General features: G+C 55.2%; 3 non-coding genes across 3 annotated transcripts; all 3 read left to right on the forward strand.

Annotated features, from left to right (window-relative positions):
• Positions 1-6282: 6282 nt before the first annotated feature.
• Positions 6283-6354, forward strand: TRNAG-UCC (transfer RNA glycine (anticodon UCC)). Its single transcript has one exon. It is a non-coding gene; the product is annotated as a tRNA-Gly (tRNA).
• A 5480-nt stretch (positions 6355-11834) lies between these two features.
• Positions 11835-11906, forward strand: TRNAG-UCC (transfer RNA glycine (anticodon UCC)). The gene has a single exon. It is a non-coding gene; the product is annotated as a tRNA-Gly (tRNA).
• A 5485-nt stretch (positions 11907-17391) lies between these two features.
• On the forward strand, positions 17392-17463 carry TRNAG-UCC (transfer RNA glycine (anticodon UCC)). The gene has a single exon. It is a non-coding gene; the product is annotated as a tRNA-Gly (tRNA).
• The last annotated feature ends 10112 nt before the right edge of the window (positions 17464-27575 follow it).

The following is a 27575-nucleotide window of genomic DNA, read 5'->3' on the forward strand; positions in this document are numbered from 1 at the left end:
TCTGGGCAACCTGTTCCAGCGCTCTGTCCCCCTCAAAGGAAAGAATTTTTTTCCTTAGCTTCAGATGGAACTTTCTGTGTTTCAGTTTGTGCCCGTTGCCCCTCCCTTCAGATATTTATACGCATTGATAAGATGCCCCCTCAGCCTTCCAAGAGCCCTCCGCTGGACTTGCTCTAGGAGCTCCATGTCTCTCTTGTACTGGGGAGCCCAGAACTGGATGCAGTACTCCAGATGCGGCCTCACCAGGGTTGAGTAGAGGGGGAGGATCACCTCCCTCGACCTGCTGCCAATGTTCTTCCTCATGCAGCCCAGGATACCATTGGCCTTCTTGGCCACAAGGGCACATTGCTGGCTCATGCTTAACTTCGCGTCCACCAGCACTCCCAGGTCCTCCTCTGCAGAGCTGCTTCCCAGCAAGTCAGCCCCCAGCCTGTACTGGTGCATGGGGTTATTCCTCCCTAGGTGCAGGACTCTGCCCTTCCCTTTGTTGAACTTCACGACGTTCCTCTCTGCCCTTCTCTCCAGCCTGTTGAGGTCCTTCTGAATGGCAGCACAGCCCTCTGGTGTATTGGCCACTCCTCCCAGTTTTGTATCCCCAGCAAACTTGCTGAGGGTGCACTCTTGGTCACTGACATCCAGGTCATTGACAAATAAGTTGAACAAATACTGGATGCAGTACTGACCCCTGGGGAACACCACTACCTGCAGGCCTCCAAATAGACTTTGCACCACTGAGCACGACCCTCTGAGCTCGGCCATTCATCCAGTTCTCAATCCACCTCACTGTCCACTCATCTAGCACACACTTCCTGAGCTTGCCTATGAGGACGTTATGGGAGACAGTGTCAAAAGCCTTGCTGAAGTCGAGGGAGACAACATCCACTGCTCTCCCCTCATCTACCCAGCTAGTCATTCCATCAGAGAAGGTTATCAGATTGGTTAAGCTTGATTTCCCCTTGGTGAAGCCATGCTGACTACTCCCAATCACCTTCTCAACCTTCATGCACTTGGAAATAGTGTCCAGGATGAGCTGTTCCATCACCTTCCCATGGACTGAGGTGAGGCTGACTGGCCTGTGGTTTCCTGGGTCCTCCTTCTTGCCCTTTTTGAAGACTGGGGTGACATTTGCTTTCTTCCAGTCCACAGGGACCTCTCCTGATCGCCATGACCTTTCAAAGATGATAGTCATTATGAGGCCACTCTCATCAACCAGCTCCCTCAGCACTCATGGTGCATCCCATCAGGTACCTGTACATGTCCATTTTGCTTCAGTGATCCCTAACCCGATCCTCCTCCACCAAGGGAAAGTGCCCTTTACTTTTGAAGGCCAGTCTTACCAGTAACACTGAGGTAAAGAAGGCTTTCCTAGACTCATCCCTGCATGCTGAGACTCTGTGTTCCTCCCAGGTTGCCTGCTCCTGCTTTCAACCTTCTATATACTTCCTTTTTGTGTTTGAATTTTCCCAGTAATTACTTGTCCATCCATGCAGGCCTCCTTCTACCTTTGCTCAACTTCCTTCTCATTTACAGGGACGATCCTTGAGCTTGGAGGAGGTGATATTTGAATGTTAATGAGCTTTCTTGGACTCCTGTTCAATCAACAGCTGTATCCCTTTGCATCTTTCAAGCAGATACCTGAATAGGCCAAAATCTGTTCTCATAAAGTCCAGGGTTGTGATCCTGCTTTTTGCCCTGCTCCCTCCTCGCAGGATCCTCAACTCAGTACTGACCCCTGGGGAACACCACTACCTACACCTACAGGCCTCCAAATAGACTTTGCACCGCTGAGCACAACCCTCTGAGCTCGGCCATTCAGCTTGTTCCCAGTCCACCTCACGGGCTGCTCATGTCTCCCACGCTTCCTGAGCTTGCCTATGAGGACGTTATGGGAGACAGCGTCAAAAGCCTTGCTGAAGTCAAGGTAGACAACATCCACTGCTCTCCCCTCATCTACCCAGCTAGTCATCCCATCACAGAAGGCTATCAGATTGGTTAAGCTTGATTTCCCCTTGGCGAAGCCATGCTGAACACTCCCGATCACCTTCTTTTCCTCCTCATGCTTGGAGATGGCCTCCAGGATGAGCTGCTCCATCACCTTTCCAGGGATGGAGGTGAGGCTGGCTGGCCTGTAGTTTCCTGGGTCCTCCTTCTTGCCCTTTTTGAAGACTGGGGTGACATTGGCTTTCTTCCAGCCTTCAGGCACCTCTCCTGTTCTCCACGACCTTTCAAAGATGATGGAGAGTGGCCTAGCAATAACATCCGCCAGCTTCCTCAGCACTCGTGGGTGCATCCCATCGGGGCCCATGGATCTGTGGGTGTCAGGTTTGCTTAAATGATCTCTAACCCGATCCTCCTCGACCAAGGGAAAGCCTTCCTTTCTCCAGACTTTCTCTCTTGCCTCCAGGGTCTGGGGTTCCTGAGGGCTGGCCTGAGCAGTAAAGACTGAAGCAAAGAAGGCATTCAGTAACTCTGCCTTCTCTGCATCCTTCGTCACCAGGGCACCCACCCCATTCAGCAAAGGGCCCACATTTTCCCTAGTCTTCCTCTTGCTACTGAGGTATTTGAAGAAGCCCTTCTTGTTGTCCTTGACATCTCTTGCCAGATTTAATTCCAAACGGGCCTCAGCCTTCCTCGTCGCATCCCTGCATACTCTGACAACATTCCTATAAGTCCTCCCAAGTGGCCTGTCCCCCTTTCCACTTTCTGTATATTTCCTTCTTCTGGTTGAGTTTTGCCAGGAGCTCCTTGCTCATCCATGCAGCTCTCCTACCTCCTTTGCTTGACTTCCTACTCACAGGGATGCACCGATCTTGAGCTTGGAGGAAGTGATGTTTGAATACTAACCAGCTCTCTTGAACGCCCCTTCCTTCTGGGGCCCTATCCCATGGGATTCCTCCAAGTAGGTCCCTGAAGAGGCCAAAGTTTGCTCTCCTCAAGTCCAGGGTTGCGATCCTACTTATTGCCCTGCCTCCTCCTCGCAGGATCCTCAACTCCACCGTCTCACGGTCACTGCAGCCAAGGCTGCCCCCAACCTTCACATCTTCAACCAGTCCTTCTTTGTTTGTTAGTACGAGGTCCAGCAGCACACCTCTCCTCGTTGGCTCCTCCACCACCCGTGTCAAGAAGTTGTCACCAATGCTCTGCAGGAACCTCCTGGACTGTTTGAGCCTAGCTGTGTTGTCTTTCCAGCAGATATCAGGGTGGTTGAAGTCCCCCATGAGAACCAGGGCCTGTGGTCGTGAGGCTACTTCCAGTTGTCTGTAGAAGGCCTCATTGACTTCCTCTTCCTGATCAGCTGGCCTGTAGTAAACACCCACAACAGTGTCACCCGTGCTAGCCTGCCCTTTAATCCTTACCCATAAGCTCTCCACTCGCTCTTCATCCACCCCTAGGCAGAGCTCGATACGTTCCAGTTGCTCTCTCACATAAAGAGCAACTCCACCACCCCGCTTTCCTGGCCCTGTCTTTCCTAAAAAGCATGTAGCCGTCCATCGCTCTATGGACTTGCGCACACCAGTGCAGCTGGCATGGGTGTTTTCCCAGAGCCTCTGGCTGGCTGTCAAATGCGTGTTGTCGTTGCTGGAAGAAGGCCATAGGGAAGAGGCTCCCTGTTACCCAAGGAAGATTCACCTTTCTCTGTCTTTACTGTTTGTTTGGGTTTTGTTTTGTTTTGTTTTGTTTTGTTTTGTTTTGCTAGCACTAGCTGCAGCGTAGCGACATAGGTAAAGTCTAAGAGCAAAAGCAAAGAGCGAGCTGGGTGTAGCTTAACCACAGGCCTTGTTTGCTTCCCTGAATTCTCTCACTTGTTTCAACTTTTACAAACTCTTTGTACAAACATTTCCCTCCCACAGGGGTTAGGGAGCAGCTGCTCTGATGGCTGGGAAGCGCAGGTGAGCCTGTCCCCCAGCTGACTTAAAGGGGGCTTCCTGCATGGTGTGGTCCCTGCTGGGCTGGGCATCCCATTTCCTCACGCTTTCCTGCTCCAAAGGCTCTCCCTTGTCCCAGCAGGGGAATAGAGGGGGTTCCTGTGCCACAACAGGCGAAAGAGCTCCTGGAGAGTCACGCTGCATGGGGAGACCCCGATGTGCTGCTCCCCCTGCCGCATGCCACGGCCCCGTAGGTGGGTGCAGGAACCCCTCTCAGCCAGCTGGACCATTCCAGAAGGCTCACTCAGCCCCAGAGGGATGCATTTCATGCCAACGCCATGGAATCCAGCATTTGATGGACTGCTGGTTCCTCATGAACCCCACTGAGGTCCTCCACAGACCACATGAGCCAGGGACTCTGCAGAGGGCAAAGGCTGGCCCCAGAGGGCCCCTGCCCAGGCCACAGGAGAGCCAGGGTGCTTGGAGGAATCTTCTTGGAAAGAACACTCTTCTGAGCCTAATCACTGGTGTCACATCCCATCCTCCTCCTTGTCTTGGATTCCAGCACCTTCTCCTCGTATTACACTGCAGCCAATCAGTTCTTGGCCTTTCCTCACCCTAGGCATCAGGGCAGGCTGCTGGTCAGGATGTGGACAGTCCGGCAAGGTCTTCCTCTCGATTGCAGTCCCAAAAGGATGACACCCCTCAGTGTGCTCTAGCCATCCACCTTTCAGTTCATAGCCAAATGTGTCCTCCTTTGGGATGGCACAGAGGCCTGCCCAGCCGCTCTGGGGATCTGTGCCAGCATCCTAGTTCTTGAACATCTGAGGAAATGGAAATGTCCCTGATCCCACTGCCTGTCCCAAAATGCAGGGGTGGTTTGGGCTGTATTGAGAGAAGCCCCACGGGGCAAGAGGACAGAGGCTGAAGTGATACTCCAGGGACAACTCCAGGCCTGGCACTGGCTATCTTTGTTCCCCAGTGTGCCCCTCCACCTGGCCTGCACTGGAAATAGTGCCCGTGGGAGGGGGGGTATCCCCACAGAGGGTTTTCCTTTGGCTGTCACTCTGCAGAAGGAGTCTGGCACACTGTGACGCCCACACCAGGGCTGGGGTGGGATAGGAGGGAAGGCGGAGGAGGCACCTTGACCCACTCCACGACTCCAACCCGGGGTGGAGCAGAGCACGAAGGCAGTGCCTGAGATCAGGGTCTTGCCTCTACGCAAACAGTCCCCGGGAAGATGGGAACCCACCAGCACCTCCAGCAGAGCTGAGCATGTCATGCTGCAACCATGGAGCCTCTTGGCCTCATCTCTGTGCCCACTGGTTCCCTCAGGGCCTATCTGACCCTCTCTGAGTGTTCGGGACTGTCCTGGGAGTCTGAAAGGGGAGGAAGATGCAGCAGAGGGGAAAATAAGAGTAAGTGGTATTTGGAAAAGGGCCTCCCCTCCCCTCCCCTCCCCTCCCCTCCCCTCCCCTCCCCTCCTCTCCTCTCCTCTCCTCTCCTCTCCTCTCCTCTCCTCTCCTCTCCTCTCCCCTCCCCTCCCCTCCCCTCCCCTCCCCTCCCCTCCCCTCCTCCATCCCTTCTGCTGCTGCTGCAATAACTTGCAGATTTTTTCCGCATACGGGCCTCCCTTCTCATCACAGACATGTGCATATCTCAGCCTGTGGCTCTGTTGGAAAACATGCCTCCCAGGGAAATTCATCCCTCCCTGTAGGTGTTCATCTCTCTCTTGGGAAAGCAAGCCTGTATGTGTGGGAAGGGAGAAAGGGGGTTGGAAAGGAGAAAGGGCGTTCCCAAGAACTCCAGTGATCTAGGCGGACTAGATAGGAGGCACTGCCTGAGGTCCAGCCCTGAGGAGGAAGCGAAGCTGGGGAAGTCCTGGAGCTCCAGCTGCCTCCCCAGGGTGAGGAGCCATTTCTCCCTACTTTCCTCCAAGGGCTGGGGGCTCTAAGCACTGAGGCTGGGACCTGCACTGTGAAGGAGAAGCGCCCGCATGCAGGGTTTGAGAGGCCCTGAGAGGCATAACCCCAGAGTTTTGGCTGCAGCTCCCAGCACCTGCTCGTCAGGGTGGCATCTGGGATATGCTGACACCAGAGGATGGTTTGACTCTCCCTCTGGTATCTCCATGGCTGGAGGGGAGGAAGGGAAGGGAGCTGTGTGGAGGCATCCGGTGATGGCAGAGCGCACATGTGTCAGGTCCTGAAGGAGAAAGAGAAAGCAGAGAACCCAAGAGCAGGAGCTGAAGGAGAAAGATCGCAAGGAACCCACGGCTCCCCTGGTGTTGAGGGTTTTGAGAGGGTGAGGAAGAGCCTGGAGAGACTGCAAGAGGGGAGAGTGTGTGTGCAGGGGCCGGAAGGTAGAAGCAGAGCCAGCCTGAGAACTGGGGGGAGCAGGAGGAAGGGTTGGGTGGCCTGCGTTGGTGGTATAGTGGTGAGCATAGCTGCCTTCCAAGCAGTTGACCCGGGTTCGATTCCCGGCCAACGCACGCACGCGTGCTTTTCTTCTTCCAGGCGCCTGCAGAGGCACTTCCATCTCTTCTATATGAAGTTTCCACTAAAAAGCAGCCCAGCTTTCACCAACAAGTTCATGTTCCATGCAGAAGCCACTCCCCTTGCTGCTGCCTCGCAGCATGCACGGGCAGGATGGGGCACCCCACAGAGCCCAGGAGAGGAGAGACAGGCCCGGCTTCAGCAACCCCTGCCTTGGGGAAAGCAAGCACAGACCAGCCTGCTTGGCAGGCAGCTGTGCTCCTCACTGTGAAAGAAATGCTCTCAGACACCATGCCTCAGCCCTGCTCTTCCCAGCACACACACACATCCCTGCGCGCAACCTCTGGCAACCCTTGACACCTCCCACCCCAAATATCTCTGCCTGCTCTGGACTCCAACAGTGGAAAGACCCCAGCCCTGCTGGGGGGTCCTGCATGCACAAACCCACTCTCGGACTCTTCATCCTTGGGATCCATGGTTCACAGAATCACAGCATGGTTGAGGCTGGAAGGGACCTCTGGAGAGCATCTAGTCCAATCCCCCTGATCAAGCACAATCACCTCGAGCACGTGCCCAGGACTCATTCCAGACAGCTTTTAACTACCTCCAAGGAAGGAGACGCCACAACCTCTCTGGGCAACCTGTTCCAGTGCTCTGTCACCCTCACAGGAAAAAACTTTTTTCCTTAGCTTCGGATGGAACTTCCTGTGTTTCAGTTTGTGCCCATTGCCCCTCCCTTCAGATATTTATACGCATTGATAAGATGCCCCCTCAGCCTTCCGAGAGCCCTCCGCTGGACTCGCTCCAGGAGCTCCTCCCGGTTTTGTATCCCCAGCAAACTTGCTGAGGGTGCACTCTTGGTCACTGACATCCAGGTCACTGACAGACAAGTTGAACAAATACTGGACGCAGTACTGACCCCTGGGGAACACCACTACCTACACCTACAGGCCTCCAAATAGACTTTGCACCGCTGAGCACAACCCTCTGAGCTCGGCCATTCAGCTTGTTCCCAGTCCACCTCACGGGCTGCTCATGTCTCCCACGCTTCCTGAGCTTGCCTATGAGGACGTTATGGGAGACAGCGTCAAAAGCCTTGCTGAAGTCAAGGTAGACAACATCCACTGCTCTCCCCTCATCTACCCAGCTAGTCATCCCATCACAGAAGGCTATCAGATTGGTTAAGCTTGATTTCCCCTTGGCGAAGCCATGCTGAACACTCCCGATCACCTTCTTTTCCTCCTCATGCTTGGAGATGGCCTCCAGGATGAGCTGCTCCATCACCTTTCCGGGGATGGAGGTGAGGCTGGCTGGCCTGTAGTTTCCTGGGTCCTCCTTCTTGCCCTTTTTGAAGACTGGGGTGACATTGGCTTTCTTCCAGCCTTCAGGCACCTCTCCTGTTCTCCACGACCTTTCAAAGATGATGGAGAGTGGCCTAGCAATAACATCCGCCAGCTTCCTCAGCACTCGTGGGTGCATCCCATCGGGGCCCATGGATCTGTGGGTGTCAGGTTTGCTTAAATGATCTCTAACCCGATCCTCCTCGACCAAGGGAAAGCCTTCCTTTCTCCAGACTTTCTCTCTTGCCTCCAGGGTCTGGGGTTCCTGAGGGCTGGCCTGAGCAGTAAAGACTGAAGCAAAGAAGGCATTCAGTAACTCTGCCTTCTCTGCATCCTTCGTCACCAGGGCACCCACCCCATTCAGCAAAGGGCCCACATTTTCCCTAGTCTTCCTCTTGCTACTGAGGTATTTGAAGAAGCCCTTCTTGTTGTCCTTGACATCTCTTGCCAGATTTAATTCCAAACGGGCCTCAGCCTTCCTCGTCGCATCCCTGCATACTCTGACAACATTCCTATAAGTCCTCCCAAGTGGCCTGTCCCCCTTTCCACTTTCTGTATATTTCCTTCTTCTGGTTGAGTTTTGCCAGGAGCTCCTTGCTCATCCATGCAGCTCTCCTACCTCCTTTGCTTGACTTCCTACTCACAGGGATGCACCGATCTTGAGCTTGGAGGAAGTGATGTTTGAATACTAACCAGCTCTCTTGAACGCCCCTTCCTTCTGGGGCCCTATCCCATGGGATTCCTCCAAGTAGGTCCCTGAAGAGGCCAAAGTTTGCTCTCCTCAAGTCCAGGGTTGCGATCCTACTTATTGCCCTGCCTCCTCCTCGCAGGATCCTCAACTCCACCGTCTCACGGTCACTGCAGCCAAGGCTGCCCCCAACCTTCACATCTTCAACCAGTCCTTCTTTGTTTGTTAGTACGAGGTCCAGCAGCACACCTCTCCTCGTTGGCTCCTCCACCACCCGTGTCAAGAAGTTGTCACCAATGCTCTGCAGGAACCTCCTGGACTGTTTGAGCCTAGCTGTGTTGTCTTTCCAGCAGATATCAGGGTGGTTGAAGTCCCCCATGAGAACCAGGGCCTGTGGTCGTGAGGCTACTTCCAGTTGTCTGTAGAAGGCCTCATTGACTTCCTCTTCCTGATCAGCTGGCCTGTAGTAAACACCCACAACAGTGTCACCCGTGCTAGCCTGCCCTTTAATCCTTACCCATAAGCTCTCCACTCGCTCTTCATCCACCCCTAGGCAGAGCTCGATACGTTCCAGTTGCTCTCTCACATAAAGAGCAACTCCACCACCCCGCTTTCCTGGCCCTGTCTTTCCTAAAAAGCATGTAGCCGTCCATCGCTCTATGGACTTGCGCACACCAGTGCAGCTGGCATGGGTGTTTTCCCAGAGCCTCTGGCTGGCTGTCAAATGCGTGTTGTCGTTGCTGGAAGAAGGCCATAGGGAAGAGGCTCCCTGTTACCCAAGGAAGATTCACCTTTCTCTGTCTTTACTGTTTGTTTGGGTTTTGTTTTGTTTTGTTTTGTTTTGTTTTGTTTTGCTAGCACTAGCTGCAGCGTAGCGACATAGGTAAAGTCTAAGAGCAAAAGCAAAGAGCGAGCTGGGTGTAGCTTAACCACAGGCCTTGTTTGCTTCCCTGAATTCTCTCACTTGTTTCAACTTTTACAAACTCTTTGTACAAACATTTCCCTCCCACAGGGGTTAGGGAGCAGCTGCTCTGATGGCTGGGAAGCGCAGGTGAGCCTGTCCCCCAGCTGACTTAAAGGGGGCTTCCTGCATGGTGTGGTCCCTGCTGGGCTGGGCATCCCATTTCCTCACGCTTTCCTGCTCCAAAGGCTCTCCCTTGTCCCAGCAGGGGAATAGAGGGGGTTCCTGTGCCACAACAGGCGAAAGAGCTCCTGGAGAGTCACGCTGCATGGGGAGACCCCGATGTGCTGCTCCCCCTGCCGCATGCCACGGCCCCGTAGGTGGGTGCAGGAACCCCTCTCAGCCAGCTGGACCATTCCAGAAGGCTCACTCAGCCCCAGAGGGATGCATTTCATGCCAACGCCATGGAATCCAGCATTTGATGGACTGCTGGTTCCTCATGAACCCCACTGAGGTCCTCCACAGACCACATGAGCCAGGGACTCTGCAGAGGGCAAAGGCTGGCCCCAGAGGGCCCCTGCCCAGGCCACAGGAGAGCCAGGGTGCTTGGAGGAATCTTCTTGGAAAGAACACTCTTCTGAGCCTAATCACTGGTGTCACATCCCATCCTCCTCCTTGTCTTGGATTCCAGCACCTTCTCCTCGTATTACACTGCAGCCAATCAGTTCTTGGCCTTTCCTCACCCTAGGCATCAGGGCAGGCTGCTGGTCAGGATGTGGACAGTCCGGCAAGGTCTTCCTCTCGATTGCAGTCCCAAAAGGATGACACCCCTCAGTGTGCTCTAGCCATCCACCTTTCAGTTCATAGCCAAATGTGTCCTCCTTTGGGATGGCACAGAGGCCTGCCCAGCCGCTCTGGGGATCTGTGCCAGCATCCTAGTTCTTGAACATCTGAGGAAATGGAAATGTCCCTGATCCCACTGCCTGTCCCAAAATGCAGGGGTGGTTTGGGCTGTATTGAGAGAAGCCCCACGGGGCAAGAGGACAGAGGCTGAAGTGATACTCCAGGGACAACTCCAGGCCTGGCACTGGCTATCTTTGTTCCCCAGTGTGCCCCTCCACCTGGCCTGCACTGGAAATAGTGCCCGTGGGAGGGGGGGTATCCCCACAGAGGGTTTTCCTTTGGCTGTCACTCTGCAGAAGGAGTCTGGCACACTGTGACGCCCACACCAGGGCTGGGGTGGGATAGGAGGGAAGGCGGAGGAGGCACCTTGACCCACTCCACGACTCCAACCCGGGGTGGAGCAGAGCACGAAGGCAGTGCCTGAGATCAGGGTCTTGCCTCTACGCAAACAGTCCCCGGGAAGATGGGAATCCACCAGCACCTCCAGCAGAGCTGAGCATGTCATGCTGCAACCATGGAGCCTCTTGGCCTCATCTCTGTGCCCACTGGTTCCCTCAGGGCCTATCTGACCCTCTCTGAGTGTTCGGGACTGTCCTGGGAGTCTGAAAGGGGAGGAAGATGCAGCAGAGGGGAAAATAAGAGTAAGTGGTATTTGGAAAAGGGCCTCCCCTCTCCTCCCCTCCCCTCCCCTCCCCTCCCCTCCCCTCCCCTCCTCTCCTCTCCTCTCCTCTCCTCTCCTCTCCTCTCCTCTCCTCTCCCCTCCCCTCCCCTCCCCTCCCCTCCCCTCCCCTCCCCTCCCCTCCTCCATCCCTTCTGCTGCTGCTGCAATAACTTGCAGATTTTTTCCGCATACGGGCCTCCCTTCTCATCACAGACATGTGCATATCTCAGCCTGTGGCTCTGTTGGAAAACATGCCTCCCAGGGAAATTCATCCCTCCCTGTAGGTGTTCATCTCTCTCTTGGGAAAGCAAGCCTGTATGTGTGGGAAGGGAGAAAGGGGGTTGGAAAGGAGAAAGGGCGTTCCCAAGAACTCCAGTGATCTAGGCGGACTAGATAGGAGGCACTGCCTGAGGTCCAGCCCTGAGGAGGAAGCGAAGCTGGGGAAGTCCTGGAGCTCCAGCTGCCTCCCCAGGGTGAGGAGCCATTTCTCCCTACTTTCCTCCAAGGGCTGGGGGCTCTAAGCACTGAGGCTGGGACCTGCACTGTGAAGGAGAAGCGCCCGCATGCAGGGTTTGAGAGGCCCTGAGAGGCATAACCCCAGAGTTTTGGCTGCAGCTCCCAGCACCTGCTCGTCAGGGTGGCATCTGGGATATGCTGACACCAGAGGATGGTTTGACTCTCCCTCTGGTATCTCCATGGCTGGAGGGGAGGAAGGGAAGGGAGCTGTGTGGAGGCATCCGGTGATGGCAGAGCGCACATGTGTCAGGTCCTGAAGGAGAAAGAGAAAGCAGAGAACCCAAGAGCAGGAGCTGAAGGAGAAAGATCGCAAGGAACCCACGGCTCCCCTGGTGTTGAGGGTTTTGAGAGGGTGAGGAAGAGCCTGGAGAGACTGCAAGAGGGGAGAGTGTGTGTGCAGGGGCCGGAAGGTAGAAGCAGAGCCAGCCTGAGAACTGGGGGGAGCAGGAGGAAGGGTTGGGTGGCCTGCGTTGGTGGTATAGTGGTGAGCATAGCTGCCTTCCAAGCAGTTGACCCGGGTTCGATTCCCGGCCAACGCACGCACGCGTGCTTTTCTTCTTCCAGGCGCCTGCAGAGGCACTTCCATCTCTTCTATATGAAGTTTCCACTAAAAAGCAGCCCAGCTTTCACCAACAAGTTCATGTTCCATGCAGAAGCCACTCCCCTTGCTGCTGCCTCGCAGCATGCACGGGCAGGATGGGGCACCCCACAGAGCCCAGGAGAGGAGAGACAGGCCCGGCTTCAGCAACCCCTGCCTTGGGGAAAGCAAGCACAGACCAGCCTGCTTGGCAGGCAGCTGTGCTCCTCACTGTGAAAGAAATGCTCTCAGACACCATGCCTCAGCCCTGCTCTTCCCAGCACACACACACATCCCTGCGCGCAACCTCTGGCAACCCTTGACACCTCCCACCCCAAATATCTCTGCCTGCTCTGGACTCCAACAGTGCAAAGACCCCAGCCCTGCTGGGGGGTCCTGCATGCACAAACCCACTCTCGGACTCTTCATCCTTGGGATCCATGGTTCACAGAATCACAGCATGGTTGAGGCTGGAAGGGACCTCTGGAGAGCATCTAGTCCAATCCCCCTGATCAAGCACAATCACCTCGAGCACGTGCCCAGGACTCATTCCAGACAGCTTTTAACTACCTCCAAGGAAGGAGACGCCACAACCTCTCTGGGCAACCTGTTCCAGTGCTCTGTCACCCTCACAGGAAAAAACTTTTTTCCTTAGCTTCGGATGGAACTTCCTGTGTTTCAGTTTGTGCCCATTGCCCCTCCCTTCAGATATTTATACGCATTGATAAGATGCCCCCTCAGCCTTCCGAGAGCCCTCCGCTGGACTCGCTCCAGGAGCTCCTCCCGGTTTTGTATCCCCAGCAAACTTGCTGAGGGTGCACTCTTGGTCACTGACATCCAGGTCACTGACAGACAAGTTGAACAAATACTGGACGCAGTACTGACCCCTGGGGAACACCACTACCTACACCTACAGGCCTCCAAATAGACTTTGCACCGCTGAGCACAACCCTCTGAGCTCGGCCATTCAGCTTGTTCCCAGTCCACCTCACGGGCTGCTCATGTCTCCCACGCTTCCTGAGCTTGCCTATGAGGACGTTATGGGAGACAGCGTCAAAAGCCTTGCTGAAGTCAAGGTAGACAACATCCACTGCTCTCCCCTCATCTACCCAGCTAGTCATCCCATCACAGAAGGCTATCAGATTGGTTAAGCTTGATTTCCCCTTGGCGAAGCCATGCTGAACACTCCCGATCACCTTCTTTTCCTCCTCATGCTTGGAGATGGCCTCCAGGATGAGCTGCTCCATCACCTTTCCGGGGATGGAGGTGAGGCTGGCTGGCCTGTAGTTTCCTGGGTCCTCCTTCTTGCCCTTTTTGAAGACTGGGGTGACATTGGCTTTCTTCCAGCCTTCAGGCACCTCTCCTGTTCTCCACGACCTTTCAAAGATGATGGAGAGTGGCCTAGCAATAACATCCGCCAGCTTCCTCAGCACTCGTGGGTGCATCCCATCGGGGCCCATGGATCTGTGGGTGTCAGGTTTGCTTAAATGATCTCTAACCCGATCCTCCTCGACCAAGGGAAAGCCTTCCTTTCTCCAGACTTTCTCTCTTGCCTCCAGGGTCTGGGGTTCCTGAGGGCTGGCCTGAGCAGTAAAGACTGAAGCAAAGAAGGCATTCAGTAACTCTGCCTTCTCTGCATCCTTCGTCACCAGGGCACCCACCCCATTCAGCAAAGGGCCCACATTTTCCCTAGTCTTCCTCTTGCTACTGAGGTATTTGAAGAAGCCCTTCTTGTTGTCCTTGACATCTCTTGCCAGATTTAATTCCAAACGGGCCTCAGCCTTCCTCGTCGCATCCCTGCATACTCTGACAACATTCCTATAAGTCCTCCCAAGTGGCCTGTCCCCCTTTCCACTTTCTGTATATTTCCTTCTTCTGGTTGAGTTTTGCCAGGAGCTCCTTGCTCATCCATGCAGCTCTCCTACCTCCTTTGCTTGACTTCCTACTCACAGGGATGCACCGATCTTGAGCTTGGAGGAAGTGATGTTTGAATACTAACCAGCTCTCTTGAACGCCCCTTCCTTCTGGGGCCCTATCCCATGGGATTCCTCCAAGTAGGTCCCTGAAGAGGCCAAAGTTTGCTCTCCTCAAGTCCAGGGTTGCGATCCTACTTATTGCCCTGCCTCCTCCTCACAGGATCCTCAACTCCACCGTCTCACGGTCACTGCAGCCAAGGCTGCCCCCAACCTTCACATCTTCAACCAGTCCTTCTTTGTTTGTTAGTACGAGGTCCAGCAGCACACCTCTCCTCGTTGGCTCCTCCACCACCCGTGTCAAGAAGTTGTCACCAATGCTCTGCAGGAACCTCCTGGACTGTTTGAGCCTAGCTGTGTTGTCTTTCCAGCAGATATCAGGGTGGTTGAAGTCCCCCATGAGAACCAGGGCCTGTGGTCGTGAGGCTACTTCCAGTTGTCTGTAGAAGGCCTCATTGACTTCCTCTTCCTGATCAGCTGGCCTGTAGTAAACACCCACAACAGTGTCACCCGTGCTAGCCTGCCCTTTAATCCTTACCCATAAGCTCTCCACTCGCTCTTCATCCACCCCTAGGCAGAGCTCGATACGTTCCAGTTGCTCTCTCACATAAAGAGCAACTCCACCACCCCGCTTTCCTGGCCCTGTCTTTCCTAAAAAGCATGTAGCCGTCCATCGCTCTATGGACTTGCGCACACCAGTGCAGCTGGCATGGGTGTTTTCCCAGAGCCTCTGGCTGGCTGTCAAATGCGTGTTGTCGTTGCTGGAAGAAGGCCATAGGGAAGAGGCTCCCTGTTACCCAAGGAAGATTCACCTTTCTCTGTCTTTACTGTTTGTTTGGGTTTTGTTTTGTTTTGTTTTGTTTTGTTTTGTTTTGCTAGCACTAGCTGCAGCGTAGCGACATAGGTAAAGTCTAAGAGCAAAAGCAAAGAGCGAGCTGGGTGTAGCTTAACCACAGGCCTTGTTTGCTTCCCTGAATTCTCTCACTTGTTTCAACTTTTACAAACTCTTTGTACAAACATTTCCCTCCCACAGGGGTTAGGGAGCAGCTGCTCTGATGGCTGGGAAGCGCAGGTGAGCCTGTCCCCCAGCTGACTTAAAGGGGGCTTCCTGCATGGTGTGGTCCCTGCTGGGCTGGGCATCCCATTTCCTCACGCTTTCCTGCTCCAAAGGCTCTCCCTTGTCCCAGCAGGGGAATAGAGGGGGTTCCTGTGCCACAACAGGCGAAAGAGCTCCTGGAGAGTCACGCTGCATGGGGAGACCCCGATGTGCTGCTCCCCCTGCCGCATGCCACGGCCCCGTAGGTGGGTGCAGGAACCCCTCTCAGCCAGCTGGACCATTCCAGAAGGCTCACTCAGCCCCAGAGGGATGCATTTCATGCCAACGCCATGGAATCCAGCATTTGATGGACTGCTGGTTCCTCATGAACCCCACTGAGGTCCTCCACAGACCACATGAGCCAGGGACTCTGCAGAGGGCAAAGGCTGGCCCCAGAGGGCCCCTGCCCAGGCCACAGGAGAGCCAGGGTGCTTGGAGGAATCTTCTTGGAAAGAACACTCTTCTGAGCCTAATCACTGGTGTCACATCCCATCCTCCTCCTTGTCTTGGATTCCAGCACCTTCTCCTCGTATTACACTGCAGCCAATCAGTTCTTGGCCTTTCCTCACCCTAGGCATCAGGGCAGGCTGCTGGTCAGGATGTGGACAGTCCGGCAAGGTCTTCCTCTCGATTGCAGTCCCAAAAGGATGACACCCCTCAGTGTGCTCTAGCCATCCACCTTTCAGTTCATAGCCAAATGTGTCCTCCTTTGGGATGGCACAGAGGCCTGCCCAGCCGCTCTGGGGATCTGTGCCAGCATCCTAGTTCTTGAACATCTGAGGAAATGGAAATGTCCCTGATCCCACTGCCTGTCCCAAAATGCAGGGGTGGTTTGGGCTGTATTGAGAGAAGCCCCACGGGGCAAGAGGACAGAGGCTGAAGTGATACTCCAGGGACAACTCCAGGCCTGGCACTGGCTATCTTTGTTCCCCAGTGTGCCCCTCCACCTGGCCTGCACTGGAAATAGTGCCCGTGGGAGGGGGGGTATCCCCACAGAGGGTTTTCCTTTGGCTGTCACTCTGCAGAAGGAGTCTGGCACACTGTGACGCCCACACCAGGGCTGGGGTGGGATAGGAGGGAAGGCGGAGGAGGCACCTTGACCCACTCCACGACTCCAACCCGGGGTGGAGCAGAGCACGAAGGCAGTGCCTGAGATCAGGGTCTTGCCTCTACGCAAACAGTCCCCGGGAAGATGGGAATCCACCAGCACCTCCAGCAGAGCTGAGCATGTCATGCTGCAACCATGGAGCCTCTTGGCCTCATCTCTGTGCCCACTGGTTCCCTCAGGGCCTATCTGACCCTCTCTGAGTGTTCGGGACTGTCCTGGGAGTCTGAAAGGGGAGGAAGATGCAGCAGAGGGGAAAATAAGAGTAAGTGGTATTTGGAAAAGGGCCTCCCCTCTCCTCCCCTCCCCTCCCCTCCCCTCCCCTCCCCTCCCCTCCCCTCCTCTCCTCTCCTCTCCTCTCCTCTCCTCTCCCCTCCCCTCCCCTCCCCTCCCCTCCCCTCCCCTCCCCTCCCCTCCCCTCCCCTCCCCTCCTCCATCCCTTCTGCTGCTGCTGCAATAACTTGCAGATTTTTTCCGCATACGGGCCTCCCTTCTCATCACAGACATGTGCATATCTCAGCCTGTGGCTCTGTTGGAAAACATGCCTCCCAGGGAAATTCATCCCTCCCTGTAGGTGTTCATCTCTCTCTTGGGAAAGCAAGCCTGTATGTGTGGGAAGGGAGAAAGGGGGTTGGAAAGGAGAAAGGGCGTTCCCAAGAACTCCAGTGATCTAGGCGGACTAGATAGGAGGCACTGCCTGAGGTCCAGCCCTGAGGAGGAAGCGAAGCTGGGGAAGTCCTGGAGCTCCAGCTGCCTCCCCAGGGTGAGGAGCCATTTCTCCCTACTTTCCTCCAAGGGCTGGGGGCTCTAAGCACTGAGGCTGGGACCTGCACTGTGAAGGAGAAGCGCCCGCATGCAGGGTTTGAGAGGCCCTGAGAGGCATAACCCCAGAGTTTTGGCTGCAGCTCCCAGCACCTGCTCGTCAGGGTGGCATCTGGGATATGCTGACACCAGAGGATGGTTTGACTCTCCCTCTGGTATCTCCATGGCTGGAGGGGAGGAAGGGAAGGGAGCTGTGTGGAGGCATCCGGTGATGGCAGAGCGCACATGTGTCAGGTCCTGAAGGAGAAAGAGAAAGCAGAGAACCCAAGAGCAGGAGCTGAAGGAGAAAGATCGCAAGGAACCCACGGCTCCCCTGGTGTTGAGGGTTTTGAGAGGGTGAGGAAGAGCCTGGAGAGACTGCAAGAGGGGAGAGTGTGTGTGCAGGGGCCGGAAGGTAGAAGCAGAGCCAGCCTGAGAACTGGGGGGAGCAGGAGGAAGGGTTGGGTGGCCTGCGTTGGTGGTATAGTGGTGAGCATAGCTGCCTTCCAAGCAGTTGACCCGGGTTCGATTCCCGGCCAACGCACGCACACGTGCTTTTCTTCTTCCAGGCGCCTGCAGAGGCACTTCCATCTCTTCTATATGAAGTTTCCACTAAAAAGCAGCCCAGCTTTCACCAACAAGTTCATGTTCCATGCAGAAGCCACTCCCCTTGCTGCTGCCTCGCAGCATGCACGGGCAGGATGGGGCACCCCACAGAGCCCAGGAGAGGAGAGACAGGCCCGGCTTCAGCAACCCCTGCCTTGGGGAAAGCAAGCACAGACCAGCCTGCTTGGCAGGCAGCTGTGCTCCTCACTGTGAAAGAAATGCTCTCAGACACCATGCCTCAGCCCTGCTCTTCCCAGCACACACACACATCCCTGCGCGCAACCTCTGGCAACCCTTGACACCTCCCACCCCAAATATCTCTGCCTGCTCTGGACTCCAACAGTGCAAAGACCCCAGCCCTGCTGGGGGGTCCTGCATGCACAAACCCACTCTCGGACTCTTCATCCTTGGGATCCATGGTTCACAGAATCACAGCATGGTTGAGGCTGGAAGGGACCTCTGGAGAGCATCTAGTCCAATCCCCCTGATCAAGCACAATCACCTCGAGCACGTGCCCAGGACTCATTCCAGACAGCTTTTAACTACCTCCAAGGAAGGAGACGCCACAACCTCTCTGGGCAACCTGTTCCAGTGCTCTGTCACCCTCACAGGAAAAAACTTTTTTCCTTAGCTTCGGATGGAACTTCCTGTGTTTCAGTTTGTGCCCATTGCCCCTCCCTTCAGATATTTATACGCATTGATAAGATGCCCCCTCAGCCTTCCGAGAGCCCTCCGCTGGACTCGCTCCAGGAGCTCCTCCCGGTTTTGTATCCCCAGCAAACTTGCTGAGGGTGCACTCTTGGTCACTGACATCCAGGTCACTGACAGACAAGTTGAACAAATACTGGACGCAGTACTGACCCCTGGGGAACACCACTACCTACACCTACAGGCCTCCAAATAGACTTTGCACCGCTGAGCACAACCCTCTGAGCTCGGCCATTCAGCTTGTTCCCAGTCCACCTCACGGGCTGCTCATGTCTCCCACGCTTCCTGAGCTTGCCTATGAGGACGTTATGGGAGACAGCGTCAAAAGCCTTGCTGAAGTCAAGGTAGACAACATCCACTGCTCTCCCCTCATCTACCCAGCTAGTCATCCCATCACAGAAGGCTATCAGATTGGTTAAGCTTGATTTCCCCTTGGCGAAGCCATGCTGAACACTCCCGATCACCTTCTTTTCCTCCTCATGCTTGGAGATGGCCTCCAGGATGAGCTGCTCCATCACCTTTCCGGGGATGGAGGTGAGGCTGGCTGGCCTGTAGTTTCCTGGGTCCTCCTTCTTGCCCTTTTTGAAGACTGGGGTGACATTGGCTTTCTTCCAGCCTTCAGGCACCTCTCCTGTTCTCCACGACCTTTCAAAGATGATGGAGAGTGGCCTAGCAATAACATCCGCCAGCTTCCTCAGCACTCGTGGGTGCATCCCATCGGGGCCCATGGATCTGTGGGTGTCAGGTTTGCTTAAATGATCTCTAACCCGATCCTCCTCGACCAAGGGAAAGCCTTCCTTTCTCCAGACTTTCTCTCTTGCCTCCAGGGTCTGGGGTTCCTGAGGGCTGGCCTGAGCAGTAAAGACTGAAGCAAAGAAGGCATTCAGTAACTCTGCCTTCTCTGCATCCTTCGTCACCAGGGCACCCACCCCATTCAGCAAAGGGCCCACATTTTCCCTAGTCTTCCTCTTGCTACTGAGGTATTTGAAGAAGCCCTTCTTGTTGTCCTTGACATCTCTTGCCAGATTTAATTCCAAACGGGCCTCAGCCTTCCTCGTCGCATCCCTGCATACTCTGACAACATTCCTATAAGTCCTCCCAAGTGGCCTGTCCCCCTTTCCACTTTCTGTATATTTCCTTCTTCTGGTTGAGTTTTGCCAGGAGCTCCTTGCTCATCCATGCAGCTCTCCTACCTCCTTTGCTTGACTTCCTACTCACAGGGATGCACCGATCTTGAGCTTGGAGGAAGTGATGTTTGAATACTAACCAGCTCTCTTGAACGCCCCTTCCTTCTGGGGCCCTATCCCATGGGATTCCTCCAAGTAGGTCCCTGAAGAGGCCAAAGTTTGCTCTCCTCAAGTCCAGGGTTGCGATCCTACTTATTGCCCTGCCTCCTCCTCGCAGGATCCTCAACTCCACCGTCTCACGGTCACTGCAGCCAAGGCTGCCCCCAACCTTCACATCTTCAACCAGTCCTTCTTTGTTTGTTAGTACGAGGTCCAGCAGCACACCTCTCCTCGTTGGCTCCTCCACCACCCGTGTCAAGAAGTTGTCACCAATGCTCTGCAGGAACCTCCTGGACTGTTTGAGCCTAGCTGTGTTGTCTTTCCAGCAGATATCAGGGTGGTTGAAGTCCCCCATGAGAACCAGGGCCTGTGGTCGTGAGGCTACTTCCAGTTGTCTGTAGAAGGCCTCATTGACTTCCTCTTCCTGATCAGCTGGCCTGTAGTAAACACCCACAACAGTGTCACCCGTGCTAGCCTGCCCTTTTAATCCTTACCCATAAGCTCTCCACTCGCTCTTCATCCACCCCTAGGCAGAGCTCGATACGTTCCAGTTGCTCTCTCACATAAAGAGCAACTCCACCACCCCGCTTTCCTGGCCCTGTCTTTCCTAAAAAGCATGTAGCCGTCCATCGCTCTATGGACTTGCGCACACCAGTGCAGCTGGCATGGGTGTTTTCCCAGAGCCTCTGGCTGGCTGTCAAATGCGTGTTGTCGTTGCTGGAAGAAGGCCATAGGGAAGAGGCTCCCTGTTACCCAAGGAAGATTCACCTTTCTCTGTCTTTACTGTTTGTTTGGGTTTTGTTTTGTTTTGTTTTGTTTTGTTTTGTTTTGCTAGCACTAGCTGCAGCGTAGCGACATAGGTAAAGTCTAAGAGCAAAAGCAAAGAGCGAGCTGGGTGTAGCTTAACCACAGGCCTTGTTTGCTTCCCTGAATTCTCTCACTTGTTTCAACTTTTACAAACTCTTTGTACAAACATTTCCCTCCCACAGGGGTTAGGGAGCAGCTGCTCTGATGGCTGGGAAGCGCAGGTGAGCCTGTCCCCCAGCTGACTTAAAGGGGGCTTCCTGCATGGTGTGGTCCCTGCTGGGCTGGGCATCCCATTTCCTCACGCTTTCCTGCTCCAAAGGCTCTCCCTTGTCCCAGCAGGGGAATAGAGGGGGTTCCTGTGCCACAACAGGCGAAAGAGCTCCTGGAGAGTCACGCTGCATGGGGAGACCCCGATGTGCTGCTCCCCCTGCCGCATGCCACGGCCCCGTAGGTGGGTGCAGGAACCCCTCTCAGCCAGCTGGACCATTCCAGAAGGCTCACTCAGCCCCAGAGGGATGCATTTCATGCCAACGCCATGGAATCCAGCATTTGATGGACTGCTGGTTCCTCATGAACCCCACTGAGGTCCTCCACAGACCACATGAGCCAGGGACTCTGCAGAGGGCAAAGGCTGGCCCCAGAGGGCCCCTGCCCAGGCCACAGGAGAGCCAGGGTGCTTGGAGGAATCTTCTTGGAAAGAACACTCTTCTGAGCCTAATCACTGGTGTCACATCCCATCCTCCTCCTTGTCTTGGATTCCAGCACCTTCTCCTCGTATTACACTGCAGCCAATCAGTTCTTGGCCTTTCCTCACCCTAGGCATCAGGGCAGGCTGCTGGTCAGGATGTGGACAGTCCGGCAAGGTCTTCCTCTCGATTGCAGTCCCAAAAGGATGACACCCCTCAGTGTGCTCTAGCCATCCACCTTTCAGTTCATAGCCAAATGTGTCCTCCTTTGGGATGCACAGAGGCCTGCCCAGCCGCTCTGGGGATCTGTGCCAGCATCCTAGTTCTTGAACATCTGAGGAAATGGAAATGTCCCTGATCCCACTGCCTGTCCCAAAATGCAGGGGTGGTTTGGGCTGTATTGAGAGAAGCCCCACGGGGCAAGAGGACAGAGGCTGAAGTGATACTCCAGGGACAACTCCAGGCCTGGCACTGGCTATCTTTGTTCCCCAGTGTGCCCCTCCACCTGGCCTGCACTGGAAATAGTGCCCGTGGGAGGGGGGGTATCCCCACAGAGGGTTTTCCTTTGGCTGTCACTCTGCAGAAGGAGTCTGGCACACTGTGACGCCCACACCAGGGCTGGGGTGGGATAGGAGGGAAGGCGGAGGAGGCACCTTGACCCACTCCACGACTCCAACCCGGGGTGGAGCAGAGCACGAAGGCAGTGCCTGAGATCAGGGTCTTGCCTCTACGCAAACAGTCCCCGGGAAGATGGGAATCCACCAGCACCTCCAGCAGAGCTGAGCATGTCATGCTGCAACCATGGAGCCTCTTGGCCTCATCTCTGTGCCCACTGGTTCCCTCAGGGCCTATCTGACCCTCTCTGAGTGTTCGGGACTGTCCTGGGAGTCTGAAAGGGGAGGAAGATGCAGCAGAGGGGAAAATAAGAGTAAGTGGTATTTGGAAAAGGGCCTCCCCTCTCCTCCCCTCCCCTCCCCTCCCCTCCCCTCCCCTCCCCTCCCCTCCCCTCCCCTCCCCTCCCCTCCCCTCCTCTCCTCTCCTCTTCTCTCCTCTCCTCTCCTCTCCTCTCTCTCCCCTCCCCTCCCCTCCCCTCCCCTCCCCTCCCCTCCCCTCCCCTCCCCTCCCCTCCTCCATCCCTTCTGCTGCTGCTGCAATAACTTGCAGATTTTTTCCGCATACGGGCCTCCCTTCTCATCACAGACATGTGCATATCTCAGCCTGTGGCTCTGTTGGAAAACATGCCTCCCAGGGAAATTCATCCCTCCCTGTAGGTGTTCATCTCTCTCTTGGGAAAGCAAGCCTGTATGTGTGGGAAGGGAGAAAGGGGGTTGGAAAGGAGAAAGGGCGTTCCCAAGAACTCCAGTGATCTAGGCGGACTAGATAGGAGGCACTGCCTGAGGTCCAGCCCTGAGGAGGAAGCGAAGCTGGGGAAGTCCTGGAGCTCCAGCTGCCTCCCCAGGGTGAGGGAGCCATTTCTCCCTACTTTCCTCCAAGGGCTGGGGGCTCTAAGCACTGAGGCTGGGACCTGCACTGTGAAGGAGAAGCGCCCGCATGCAGGGTTTGAGAGGCCCTGAGAGGCATAACCCCAGAGTTTTGGCTGCAGCTCCCAGCACCTGCTCGTCAGGGTGGCATCTGGGATATGCTGACACCAGAGGATGGTTTGACTCTCCCTCTGGTATCTCCATGGCTGGAGGGGAGGAAGGGAAGGGAGCTGTGTGGAGGCATCCGGTGATGGCAGAGCGCACATGTGTCAGGTCCTGAAGGAGAAAGAGAAAGCAGAGAACCCAAGAGCAGGAGCTGAAGGAGAAAGATCGCAAGGAACCCACGGCTCCCCTGGTGTTGAGGGTTTTGAGAGGGTGAGGAAGAGCCTGGAGAGACTGCAAGAGGGGAGAGTGTGTGTGCAGGGGCCGGAAGGTAGAAGCAGAGCCAGCCTGAGAACTGGGGGGAGCAGGAGGAAGGGTTGGGTGGCCTGCAGTTGGTGGTATAGTGGTGAGCATAGCTGCCTTCCAAGCAGTTGACCCGGGTTCGATTCCGGCCAACGCACGCACGCGTGCTTTTCTTCTTCCAGGCGCCTGCAGAGGCACTTCCATCTCTTCTATATGAAGTTTCCACTAAAAAGCAGCCCAGCTTTCACCAACAAGTTCATGTTCCATGCAGAAGCCACTCCCCTTGCTGCTGCCTCGCAGCATGCACGGGCAGGATGGGGCACCCCACAGAGCCCAGGAGAGGAGAGACAGGCCCGGCTTCAGCAACCCCTGCCTTGGGGAAAGCAAGCACAGACCAGCCTGCTTGGCAGGCAGCTGTGCTCCTCACTGTGAAAGAAATGCTCTCAGACACCATGCCTCAGCCCTGCTCTTCCCAGCACACACACACATCCCTGCGCGCACCTCTGGCAACCCTTGACACCTCCCACCCCAAATATCTCTGCCTGCTCTGGACTCCAACAGTGCAAAGACCCCAGCCCTGCTGGGGGGTCCTGCATGCACAAACCCACTCTCGGACTCTTCATCCTTGGGATCCATGGTTCACAGAATCACAGCATGGTTGAGGCTGGAAGGGACCTCTGGAGAGCATCTAGTCCAATCCCCCTGATCAAGCACAATCACCTCGAGCACGTGCCCAGGACTCATTCCAGACAGCTTTTAACTACCTCCAAGGAAGGAGACGCCACAACCTCTCTGGGCAACCTGTTCCAGTGCTCTGTCACCCTCACAGGAAAAAACTTTTTTCCTTAGCTTCGGATGGAACTTCCTGTGTTTCAGTTTGTGCCCATTGCCCCTCCCTTCAGATATTTATACGCATTGATAAGATGCCCCTCAGCCTTCCGAGAGCCCTCCGCTGGACTCGCTCCAGGAGCTCCTCCCGGTTTTGTATCCCCAGCAAACTTGCTGAGGGTGCACTCTTGGTCACTGACATCCAGGTCACTGACAGACAAGTTGAACAAATACTGGACGCAGTACTGACCCCTGGGGAACACCACTACCTACACCTACAGCCTCCAAATAGACTTTGCACCGCTGAGCACAACCCTCTGAGCTCGGCCATTCAGCTTGTTCCCAGTCCACCTCACGGCTGCTCATGTCTCCCACGCTTCCTGAGCTTGCCTATGAGGACGTTATGGGAGACAGCGTCAAAAGCCTTGCTGAAGTCAAGGTAGACAACATCCACTGCTCTCCCCTCATCTACCCAGCTAGTCATCCCATCACAGAAGGCTATCAGATTGGTTAAGCTTGATTTCCCCTTGGCGAAGCCATGCTGAACACTCCCGATCACCTTCTTTTCCTCCTCATGCTTGGAGATGGCCTCCAGGATGAGCTGCTCCATCACCTTTCCGGGGATGGAGGTGAGGCTGGCTGGCCTGTAGTTTCCTGGGTCCTCCTTCTTGCCCTTTTTGAAGACTGGGGTGACATTGGCTTTCTTCCAGCCTTCAGGCACCTCTCCTGTTCTCCACGACCTTTCAAAGATGATGGAGAGTGGCCTAGCAATAACATCCGCCAGCTTCCTCAGCACTCGTGGGTGCATCCCATCGGGGCCCATGGATCTGTGGGTGTCAGGTTTGCTTAAATGATCTCTAACCCGATCCTCCTCGACCAAGGGAAAGCCTTCCTTTCTCCAGACTTTCTCTCTTGCCTCCAGGGTCTGGGGTTCCTGAGGGCTGGCCTGAGCAGTAAAGACTGAAGCAAAGAAGGCATTCAGTAACTCTGCCTTCTCTGCATCCTTCGTCACCAGGGCACCCACCCCATTCAGCAAAGGGCCCACATTTTCCCTAGTCTTCCTCTTGCTACTGAGGTATTTGAAGAAGCCCTTCTTGTTGTCCTTGACATCTCTTGCCAGATTTAATTCCAAACGGGCCTCAGCCTTCCTCGTCGCATCCCTGCATACTCTGACAACATTCCTATAAGTCCTCCCAAGTGGCCTGTCCCCCTTTCCACTTTCTGTATATTTCCTTCTTCTGGTTGAGTTTTGCCAGGAGCTCCTTGCTCATCCATGCAGCTCTCCTACCTCCTTTGCTTGACTTCCTACTCACAGGGATGCACCGATCTTGAGCTTGGAGAAGTGATGTTTGAATACTAACCAGCTCTCTTGAACGCCCCTTCCTTCTGGGGCCCTATCCCATGGGATTCCTCCAAGTAGGTCCCTGAAGAGGCCAAAGTTTGCTCTCCTCAAGTCCAGGGTTGCGATCCTACTTATTGCCCTGCCTCCTCCTCACAGGATCCTCAACTCCACCGTCTCACGGTCACTGCAGCCAAGGCTGCCCCCAACCTTCACATCTTCAACCAGTCCTTCTTTGTTTGTTAGTACGAGGTCCAGCAGCACACCTCTCCTCGTTGGCTCCTCCACCACCCGTGTCAAGAAGTTGTCACCAATGCTCTGCAGGAACCTCCTGGACTGTTTGAGCCTAGCTGTGTTGTCTTTCCAGCAGATATCAGGGTGGTTGAAGTCCCCCATGAGAACCAGGGCCTGTGGTCGTGAGGCTACTTCCAGTTGTCTGTAGAAGGCCTCATTGACTTCCTCTTCCTGATCAGCTGGCCTGTAGTAAACACCCACAACAGTGTCACCCGTGCTAGCCTGCCCTTTAATCCTTACCCATAAGCTCTCCACTCGCTCTTCATCCACCCCTAGGCAGAGCTCGATACGTTCCAGTTGCTCTCTCACATAAAGAGCAACTCCACCACCCCGCTTTCCTGGCCCTGTCTTTCCTAAAAAGCATGTAGCCGTCCATCGCTCTATGGACTTGCGCACACCAGTGCAGCTGGCATGGGTGTTTTCCCAGAGCCTCTGGCTGGCTGTCAAATGCGTGTTGTCGTTGCTGGAAGAAGGCCATAGGGAAGAGGCTCCCTGTTACCCAAGGAAGATTCACCTTTCTCTGTCTTTACTGTTTGTTTGGGTTTTGTTTTGTTTTGTTTTGTTTTGTTTTGTTTTGCTAGCACTAGCTGCAGCGTAGCGACATAGGTAAAGTCTAAGAGCAAAAAGCAAAGAGCGAGCTGGGTGTAGCTTAACCACAGGCCTTGTTTGCTTCCCTGAATTCTCTCACTTGTTTCAACTTTTACAAACTCTTTGTACAAACATTTCCCTCCCACAGGGGTTAGGGAGCAGCTGCTCTGATGGCTGGGAAGCGCAGGTGAGCCTGTCCCCCAGCTGACTTAAAGGGGGCTTCCTGCATGGTGTGGTCCCTGCTGGGCTGGGCATCCCATTTCCTCACGCTTTCCTGCTCCAAAGGCTCTCCCTTGTCCCAGCAGGGGAATAGAGGGGGTTCCTGTGCCACAACAGGCGAAAGAGCTCCTGGAGAGTCACGCTGCATGGGGAGACCCCGATGTGCTGCTCCCCCTGCCGCATGCCACGGCCCCGTAGGTGGGTGCAGGAACCCCTCTCAGCCAGCTGGACCATTCCAGAAGGCTCACTCAGCCCCAGAGGGATGCATTTCATGCCAACGCCATGGAATCCAGCATTTGATGGACTGCTGGTTCCTCATGAACCCCACTGAGGTCCTCCACAGACCACATGAGCCAGGGACTCTGCAGAGGGCAAAGGCTGGCCCCAGAGGGCCCCTGCCCAGGCCACAGGAGAGCCAGGGTGCTTGGAGGAATCTTCTTGGAAAGAACACTCTTCTGAGCCTAATCACTGGTGTCACATCCCATCCTCCTCCTTGTCTTGGATTCCAGCACCTTCTCCTCGTATTACACTGCAGCCAATCAGTTCTTGGCCTTTCCTCACCCTAGGCATCAGGGCAGGCTGCTGGTCAGGATGTGGACAGTCCGGCAAGGTCTTCCTCTCGATTGCAGTCCAAAAGGATGACACCCCTCAGTGTGCTCTAGCCATCCACCTTTCAGTTCATAGCCAAATGTGTCCTCCTTTGGGATGGCACAGAGGCCTGCCCAGCCGCTCTGGGGATCTGTGCCAGCATCCTAGTTCTTGAACATCTGAGGAAATGGAAATGTCCCTGATCCCACTGCCTGTCCCAAAATGCAGGGGTGGTTTGGGCTGTATTGAGAGAAGCCCCACGGGGCAAGAGGACAGAGGCTGAAGTGATACTCCAGGGACAACTCCAGGCCTGGCACTGGCTATCTTTGTTCCCCAGTGTGCCCCTCCACCTGGCCTGCACTGGAAATAGTGCCCGTGGGAGGGGGGGTATCCCCACAGAGGGTTTTCCTTTGGCTGTCACTCTGCAGAAGGAGTCTGGCACACTGTGACGCCCACACCAGGGCTGGGGTGGGATAGGAGGGAAGGCGGAGGAGGCACCTTGACCCAGCTCCACGACTCCAACCCGGGGTGGAGCAGAGCACGAAGGGCAGTGCCTGAGATCAGGGTCTTGCCTCTACGCAAACAGTCCCCGGGAAGATGGGAATCCACCAGCACCTCCAGCAGAGCTGAGCATGTCATGCTGCAACCATGGAGCCTCTTGGCCTCATCTCTGTGCCCACTGGTTCCCTCAGGGCCTATCTGACCCTCTCTGAGTGTTCGGGACTGTCCTGGGAGTCTGAAAGGGGAGGAAGATGCAGCAGAGGGGAAAATAAGAGTAAGTGGTATTTGGAAAAGGGCCTCCCCTCTCCTCCCCTCCCCTC

The sequence above is a fragment of the Apteryx mantelli genome, chromosome 15 (genome assembly GCF_036417845.1).
Source record: "Apteryx mantelli isolate bAptMan1 chromosome 15, bAptMan1.hap1, whole genome shotgun sequence".
Lineage (NCBI taxonomy): Eukaryota > Metazoa > Chordata > Aves > Apterygiformes > Apterygidae > Apteryx > Apteryx mantelli.